Source organism: Schistocerca gregaria, unplaced genomic scaffold (assembly GCF_023897955.1).
Source record: "Schistocerca gregaria isolate iqSchGreg1 unplaced genomic scaffold, iqSchGreg1.2 ptg000638l, whole genome shotgun sequence".
NCBI classification, from domain to species: Eukaryota; Metazoa; Arthropoda; class Insecta; order Orthoptera; family Acrididae; genus Schistocerca; species Schistocerca gregaria.
In genome coordinates, this window is record NW_026062024.1 from 52,501 (window position 1) to 60,000 (window position 7,500).

Genomic DNA, 7,500 nt, shown 5'->3' on the forward strand with positions numbered 1-7,500 from the left:
GCCGCTACGGGCCTGGCACCCTCTACGGGCCGTGGCCTCATTCAAGTTGGACTTGGGCTCGGCGCGAGGCGTCGGGGTAGTGGACCCTCCCAAACACCACATGCCACGACAGGCGGCAGCCTGCGGGGTTCGGTGCTGGACTCTTCCCTGTTCGCTCGCCGCTACTGGGGGAATCCTTGTTAGTTTCTTTTCCTCCGCTTAGTAATATGCTTAAATTCAGCGGGTAGTCTCGCCTGCTCTGAGGTCGTTGTACGAGGTGTCGCACGCCACACCGCCAGCCGGCTGTGCACGCTACCGAGAAAGTACCGGTATGCGAACCGCCAGGCGACGGGCGCGCATCGCACGTTTAAGGAGACGCGGCCGGCCACACAGGCGACCACGACACTCCCACGTCTCCGAAGCGGGACAAACGCCGCGCGCTTCAGTATACGTAGCCGACCCTCAGCCAGACGTGGCCCGGGAACGGAATCCATGGACCGCAATGTGCGTTCGAAACGTCGATGTTCATGTGTCCTGCAGTTCACATGTCGACGCGCAATTTGCTGCGTTCTTCATCGACCCACGAGCCGAGTGATCCACCGTCCTGGGTGATCTTTTCCTTTTCAGTCTCCCACTGTCTCTTTCAAGACAGTAGCATTTGCGGGACTGAGGCGTCTGACGGCCCCTGTTCCACTATTTTTTTTGTGTCCAACGGCCTCACAGCCGATGGGCGTCGTACGGCTCCACACCGGAGCGGACAGGCACTCGGGCGAACGTCATTCAAAACCGGCGCCAGGCGCCAGGTACCGCAGGCCAGCCGCTCCAGAGCTTCAGCGCTCGTACCACACAACAACAACACTTCCGCTAGTTTTGAGAGGCACGCGTGGTTCCGCACGCGGCGCACGGCCACTGCCGTACAGGTAGCGTGTTGCGCGACACGACACGCACATCGAAAGACATGCAGTCTAGTCGGTAATGATCCTTCCGCAGGTTCACCTACGGAAACCTTGTTACGACTTTTACTTCCTCTAAATGATCAAGTTTGGTCATCTTTCCGGTAGCATCGGCAACGACAGAGTCGATGCCGCGTACCAGTCCGAAGACCTCACTAAATCATTCAATCGGTAGTAGCGACGGGCGGTGTGTACAAAGGGCAGGGACGTAATCAACGCGAGCTTATGACTCGCGCTTACTGGGAATTCCTCGTTCATGGGGAACAATTGCAAGCCCCAATCCCTAGCACGAAGGAGGTTCAGCGGGTTACCCCGACCTTTCGGCCTAGGAAGACACGCTGATTCCTTCAGTGTAGCGCGCGTGCGGCCCAGAACATCTAAGGGCATCACAGACCTGTTATTGCTCAATCTCGTGCGGCTAGAAGCCGCCTGTCCCTCTAAGAAGAAAAGTAATCGCTGACAGCACGAAGGATGTCACGCGACTAGTTAGCAGGCTAGAGTCTCGTTCGTTATCGGAATTAACCAGACAAATCGCTCCACCAACTAAGAACGGCCATGCACCACCACCCACCGAATCAAGAAAGAGCTATCAATCTGTCAATCCTTCCGGTGTCCGGGCCTGGTGAGGTTTCCCGTGTTGAGTCAAATTAAGCCGCAGGCTCCACTCCTGGTGGTGCCCTTCCGTCAATTCCTTTAAGTTTCAGCTTTGCAACCATACTTCCCCCGGAACCCAAAAGCTTTGGTTTCCCGGAGGCTGCCCGCCGAGTCATCGGAGGAACTGCGGCGGATCGCTGGCTGGCATCGTTTATGGTTAGAACTAGGGCGGTATCTGATCGCCTTCGAACCTCTAACTTTCGTTCTTGATTAATGAAAACATACTTGGCAAATGCTTTCGCTTCTGTTCGTCTTGCGACGATCCAAGAATTTCACCTCTAACGTCGCAATACGAATGCCCCCGCCTGTCCCTATTAATCATTACCTCGGGTTCCGAAAACCAACAAAATAGAACCGAGGTCCTATTCCATTATTCCATGCACACAGTATTCAGGCGGGCTTGCCTGCTTTAAGCACTCTAATTTGTTCAAAGTAAACGTGCCGGCCCACCGAGACACTCAACAAAGAGCACCCTGGTAGGATTTAAACGGGGTCCGCCTCGGGACGCGAAAGCACCCCTTCGGCTCGCCCCACCGGCAGGACGTCCCACGATACATGCCAGTTAAACACCGACGGGCGGTGAACCAACAGCGTGGGACACAAATCCAACTACGAGCTTTTTAACCGCAACAACTTTAATATACGCTATTGGAGCTGGAATTACCGCGGCTGCTGGCACCAGACTTGCCCTCCAATAGATACTCGTTAAAGGATTTAAAGTGTACTCATTCCGATTACGGGGCCTCGGATGAGTCCCGTATCGTTATTTTTCGTCACTACCTCCCCGTGCCGGGAGTGGGTAATTTGCGCGCCTGCTGCCTTCCTTGGATGTGGTAGCCGTTTCTCAGGCTCCCTCTCCGGAATCGAACCCTGATTCCCCGTTACCCGTTACAACCATGGTAGGCGCAGAACCTACCATCGACAGTTGATAAGGCAGACATTTGAAAGATGCGTCGCCGGTACGAGGACCGTGCGATCAGCCCAAAGTTATTCAGAGTCACCAAGGCAAACGGACCAGACAAGCCAATCCGATTGGTTTTGATCTAATAAAAGCGTCCCTTCCATCTCTGGTCGGGACTCTGTTTGCATGTATTAGCTCTAGAATTACCACAGTTATCCAAGTAACGTGGGTACGATCTAAGGAACCATAACTGATTTAATGAGCCATTCGCGGTTTCACCTTAATGCGGCTTGTACTGAGACATGCATGGCTTAATCTTTGAGACAAGCATATGACTACTGGCAGGATCAACCAGGGAGCTGCGTCAACTAGAGCTGAGCAGCCGGCCGCCCGGGAGTGTGTCCCGGGGGCCCGCGCGAACACGCAAGCGTCCGCTCAATTATTCTGCAAACAGGAGGAGGCCGAGCTCCCCTGCACGATACACCTCGAAACCCTCTCAGGTCCCGGCGGCGCGCAGCGCCGTCCTAGGTACTTGGTCGGTTTCGAGAGAGGCGCAATCGCCCGGAGTTAGGCGAGTAGACGGTTTTAGTGCGAACACCCTTGCTCCCAACTGAGCTTGCCGCTGCCGACAGAGGCCCGGGAGCGTGCTGTCGTGGCATTGCCGGCGGGAGACAACACGCGCCACCTATGGTGACCGGCAGCTCCAACGCCAGCGCCACACAAGGGCAAAGCCCCACTTGGGTGCAGAAGCGAACTCTCCCAGCACAGCGCACGCGCCAACACGTCCGCACAACTGCGATACAAACCACCTGCGAGAACCGCTGGGGCGACCGAGCAGCAGACGGCGTCGCGGCGCCGAGTGCCAGGCGGCGGCGCATCCTCAACGCACACAGTCCTCAATCAGACCAGCACACTGCAGATGTCCACCGCGCTTCGCACCGGGCTCGGCTGAACCAACTTTGGCCGCCAGGCGCCGCGTGCAGGGTGCGCCGCAGCGTAGCTGCGCCGCCTGCCGGGCCCGTCGGCTGGCGCTCCTGCCACTCGGCGCCCCCCACCAGCCGCCTGTTGCGCGTGCGCCCACGCAGCGCGCGGCCAACACGCCGGGCGGCCCCCCTTCACCGGCCGGGAACAGTCCCACCAAGCCACCGCCGCGTATCGCTTCATACCCACATGGGCCTAGTCACGCGTGTGGATGTGGCGGGTACCGCTGAAACAACCGGTTAATAGCTGTACCGATCGTCGCCATCACAGATTCACCTCCAGCGTGAACAACCGCTCAACAACGGATTTCCAGTTCATTTGCGTATCTTGGGCAGTAAACGTAGATGTCCACCTACATTTGCGAATTCAACAATTCTTGCATGCCAGGATGTCATGTGTCACGACACGCTACATCAGACCACATACACACTGCGACATGTGCAGAAGAGAACACGTGGAAGGTGGCCCGCGCACGTATGCGATGTACCTTCCGCGATCCACTGTCAACCGGCATCTGCGGCATGTCCCAGATATGGAACGCGGTCCACCAGGGTAGCACTTTGTGTGAGGCAATACGACAAAGTCGGAATACACGCGTCACTACATCAGACGGCTCACGCTGACCTGACCTGACCTGACTCACCGCACCACCACCCCCAGCGACCCAGGGTGACATACAATGCGTTCGTACGTTCCTCCCACACGCCTCTACGGCGTACCACAGTGCAACCTAGCTGTTATTGGGAGACGAGACAAGTAGCATCAAGCACAACATATGGAAATTGAGATTCGACACCGTTGGGCACAGCCAGCGTACGGTCACACGTATCACACTACTTCACTCTGTACGTAACGACCGATGATCGGTACAGCGTGTGGGTTACGCGTACGACATCAGCGGACAATGGACACAGACCATACCACGACGTACACTGAGGGCGTCGACATCTGAATGCAACTGAACAGCTGCGAGGCTCATTTAACACTCAAACGCCAGACCGACCAGCTTGAGAGGACAGAGACACAAAGAGGGGGACAGAGGGGGACAGAGGGGGGGAGGGGGGGGGGTCGGCGATATAGTCCTATTGCAGTACAATTGACAGTGGATAGCAGGAATATGTGGAAAGTAAGCAACACTCGCAAGACATCTACATGAGGATAACAACGACACCAGAGATTCCGAGCAGTGAACTATGTTAGGCAAAGGGACAACGTGGGTTAGGTTAAGGGACAACGTGGGTTAGGTTAAGGGACAACGTGGGTTAGGTTAAGGGACAACGTGGGTTAGGTTAAGGGACAACGTGGGTTAGGTTAAGGGACAACGTGGGTTAGGTTAAGGGACAACGTGGGTTAGGTTAAGGGACAACGTGGGTTAGGTTAAGGGACAACGTGGGTTAGGTTAAGGGACAACGTGGGTTAGGTTAAGGGACAACGTGGGTTAGGTTAAGGGACAACGTGGGTTAGGTTAAGGGACAACGTGGGTTAGGTTAAGGGACAACGTGGGTTAGGTTAAGGGACAACGTGGGTTAGGTTAAGGGACAACGTGGGTTAGGTTAAGGGACAACGTGGGTTAGGTTAAGGGACAACGTGGGTTAGGTTAAGGGACAACGTGGGTTAGGTTAAGGGACAACGTGGGTTAGGTTAAGGGACAACGTGGGTTAGGTTAAGGGACAACGTCGGTTAGGTTAAGGGACAACGTCGGTTAGGTTAAGGGACAACGTCGGTTAGGTTAAGGGACAACGTCGGTTAGGTTAAGGGACAACGTCGGTTAGGTTAAGGGACAACGTCGGTTAGGTTAAGGGACAACGTCGGTTAGGTTAAGGGACAACGTGGGTTAGGTTAAGGGACAACGTGGGTTAGGTTAAGGGACAACTTGAGTTAGGTTAAGGGACAACTTGAGTTAGGTTAAGGGACAACTTGAGTTAGGTTAAGGGACAAATTGAGTTAGGTTAAGGGACAAATTGAGTTAGGTTAAGGGACAACTTGAGTTAGGTTAAGGGACAAATTGAGTTAGGTTAAGGGACAAATTGAGTTAGGTTAAGGGACAAATTGAGTTAGGTTAAGGGACAAATTGAGTTAGGTTAAGGGACAACTTGAGTTAGGTTAAGGGACAACTTGAGTTAGGTTAAGGGACAACTTGAGTTAGGTTAAGGGACAACTTGAGTTAGGTTAAGGGACAACTTGAGTTAGGTTAAGGGACAACTTGAGTTAGGTTAAGGGACAACTTGAGTTAGGTTAAGGGACAACTTGAGTTAGGTTAAGGGACAACTTGAGTTAGGTTAAGGGACAACTTGAGTTAGGTTAAGGGACAACTTGAGTTAGGTTAAGGGACAACTTGAGTTAGGTTAAGGGACAACTTGAGTTAGGTTAAGGGACAACTTGAGTTAGGTTAAGGGACAACTTGAGTTAGGTTAAGGGACAACTTGAGTTAGGTTAAGGGACAACTTGAGTTAGGTTAAGGGACAACTTGAGTTAGGTTAAGGGACAACTTGAGTTAGGTTAAGGGACAACTTGAGTTAGGTTAAGGGACAACGTGGGTTAGGTTAAGGGACAAATTGAGTTAGGTTAAGGGACAACTTGAGTTAGGTTAAGGGACAACTTGAGTTAGGTTAAGGGACAACTTGAGTTAGGTTAAGGGACAACTTGAGTTAGGTTAAGGGACAACTTGAGTTAGGTTAAGGGACAACTTGAGTTAGGTTAAGGGACAACTTGAGTTAGGTTAAGGGACAACTTGAGTTAGGTTAAGGGACAACTTGAGTTAGGTTAAGGGACAACTTGAGTTAGGTTAAGGGACAACTTGAGTTAGGTTAAGGGACAACTTGAGTTAGGTTAAGGGACAACTTGAGTTAGGTTAAGGGACAACTTGAGTTAGGTTAAGGGACAACTTGAGTTAGGTTAAGGGACAACTTGAGTTAGGTTAAGGGACAACTTGAGTTAGGTTAAGGGACAACTTGAGTTAGGTTAAGGGACAACTTGAGTTAGGTTAAGGGACAACTTGAGTTAGGTTAAGGGACAAATTGAGTTAGGTTAAGGGACAAATTGAGTTAGGTTAAGGGACAAATTGAGTTAGGTTAAGGGACAAATTGAGTTAGGTTAAGGGACAAATTGAGTTAGGTTAAGGGACAAATTGAGTTAGGTTAAGGGACAAATTGAGTTAGGTTAAGGGACAAATTGAGTTAGGTTAAGGGACAAATTGAGTTAGGTTAAGGGACAAATTGAGTTAGGTTAAGGGACAAATTGAGTTAGGTTAAGGGACAAATTGAGTTAGGTTAAGCGATAATCTGGTACAGCCACAGTTAGGTTAAGCGATAATCTGGTACAGCCACAGTTAGGTTAAGCGATAATCTGGTACAGCCACAGTTAGGTTAAGCGATAATCTGGTACAGCCACAGTTAGGTTAAGCGATAATCTGGTACAGCCACAGTTAGGTTAAGCGATAAACTGGTACAGCCACAGTTAGGTTAAGCGATAAACTGGTACAGCCACAGTTAGGTTAAGCGATAAACTGGTACAGCCACAGTTAGGTTAAGCGATAAACTGGTACAGCCACAGTTAGGTTAAGCGATAAACTGGTACAGCCACAGTTAGGTTAAGCGATAAACTGGTACAGCCACAGTTAGGTTAAGCGATAAACTGGTACAGCCACAGTTAGGTTAAGCGATAAACTGGTACAGCCACAGTTAGGTTAAGCGATAAACTGGTACAGCCACAGTTAGGTTAAGCGATAAACTGGTACAGCCACAGTTAGGTTAAGCGATAAACTGGTACAGCCACAGTTAGGTTAAGCGATAAACTGGTACAGCCACAGTTAGGTTAAGCGATAAACTGGTACAGCCACAGTTAGGTTAAGCGATAAACTGGTACAGCCACAGTTAGGTTAAGCGATAAACTGGTACAGCCACAGTTAGGTTAAGCGATAAACTGGTACAGCCACAGTTAGGTTAAGCGATAAACTGGTACAGCCACAGTTAGGTTAAGCGATAAACTGGTACAGCCACAGTTAGGTTAAGCGATAAACTGGTACAGCCACAG

At 51.5% G+C, this 7,500-nt stretch overlaps 3 non-coding genes across 3 annotated transcripts in view; all 3 read right to left on the reverse strand.

Moving 5' to 3' along the window:
* LOC126317617 (large subunit ribosomal RNA) overlaps positions 1-247 on the reverse strand; it is a 4,222-nt gene extending 3,975 nt beyond the window's left edge. The window contains exon 1 of the ribosomal RNA XR_007556766.1: positions 1-247. This exon is cut by the window's left edge and continues 3,975 nt beyond it. This is a non-coding gene — a ribosomal RNA (large subunit ribosomal RNA).
* A 188-nt stretch (positions 248-435) lies between these two features.
* On the reverse strand, positions 436-590 carry LOC126317626 (5.8S ribosomal RNA). Its single transcript, XR_007556772.1, has one exon. It is a non-coding gene; the product is annotated as a 5.8S ribosomal RNA (ribosomal RNA).
* A 362-nt stretch (positions 591-952) lies between these two features.
* Positions 953-2,845, reverse strand: LOC126317603 (small subunit ribosomal RNA). The gene has a single exon (XR_007556754.1). It is a non-coding gene; the product is annotated as a small subunit ribosomal RNA (ribosomal RNA).
* Positions 2,846-7,500: the final 4,655 nt, after the last annotated feature.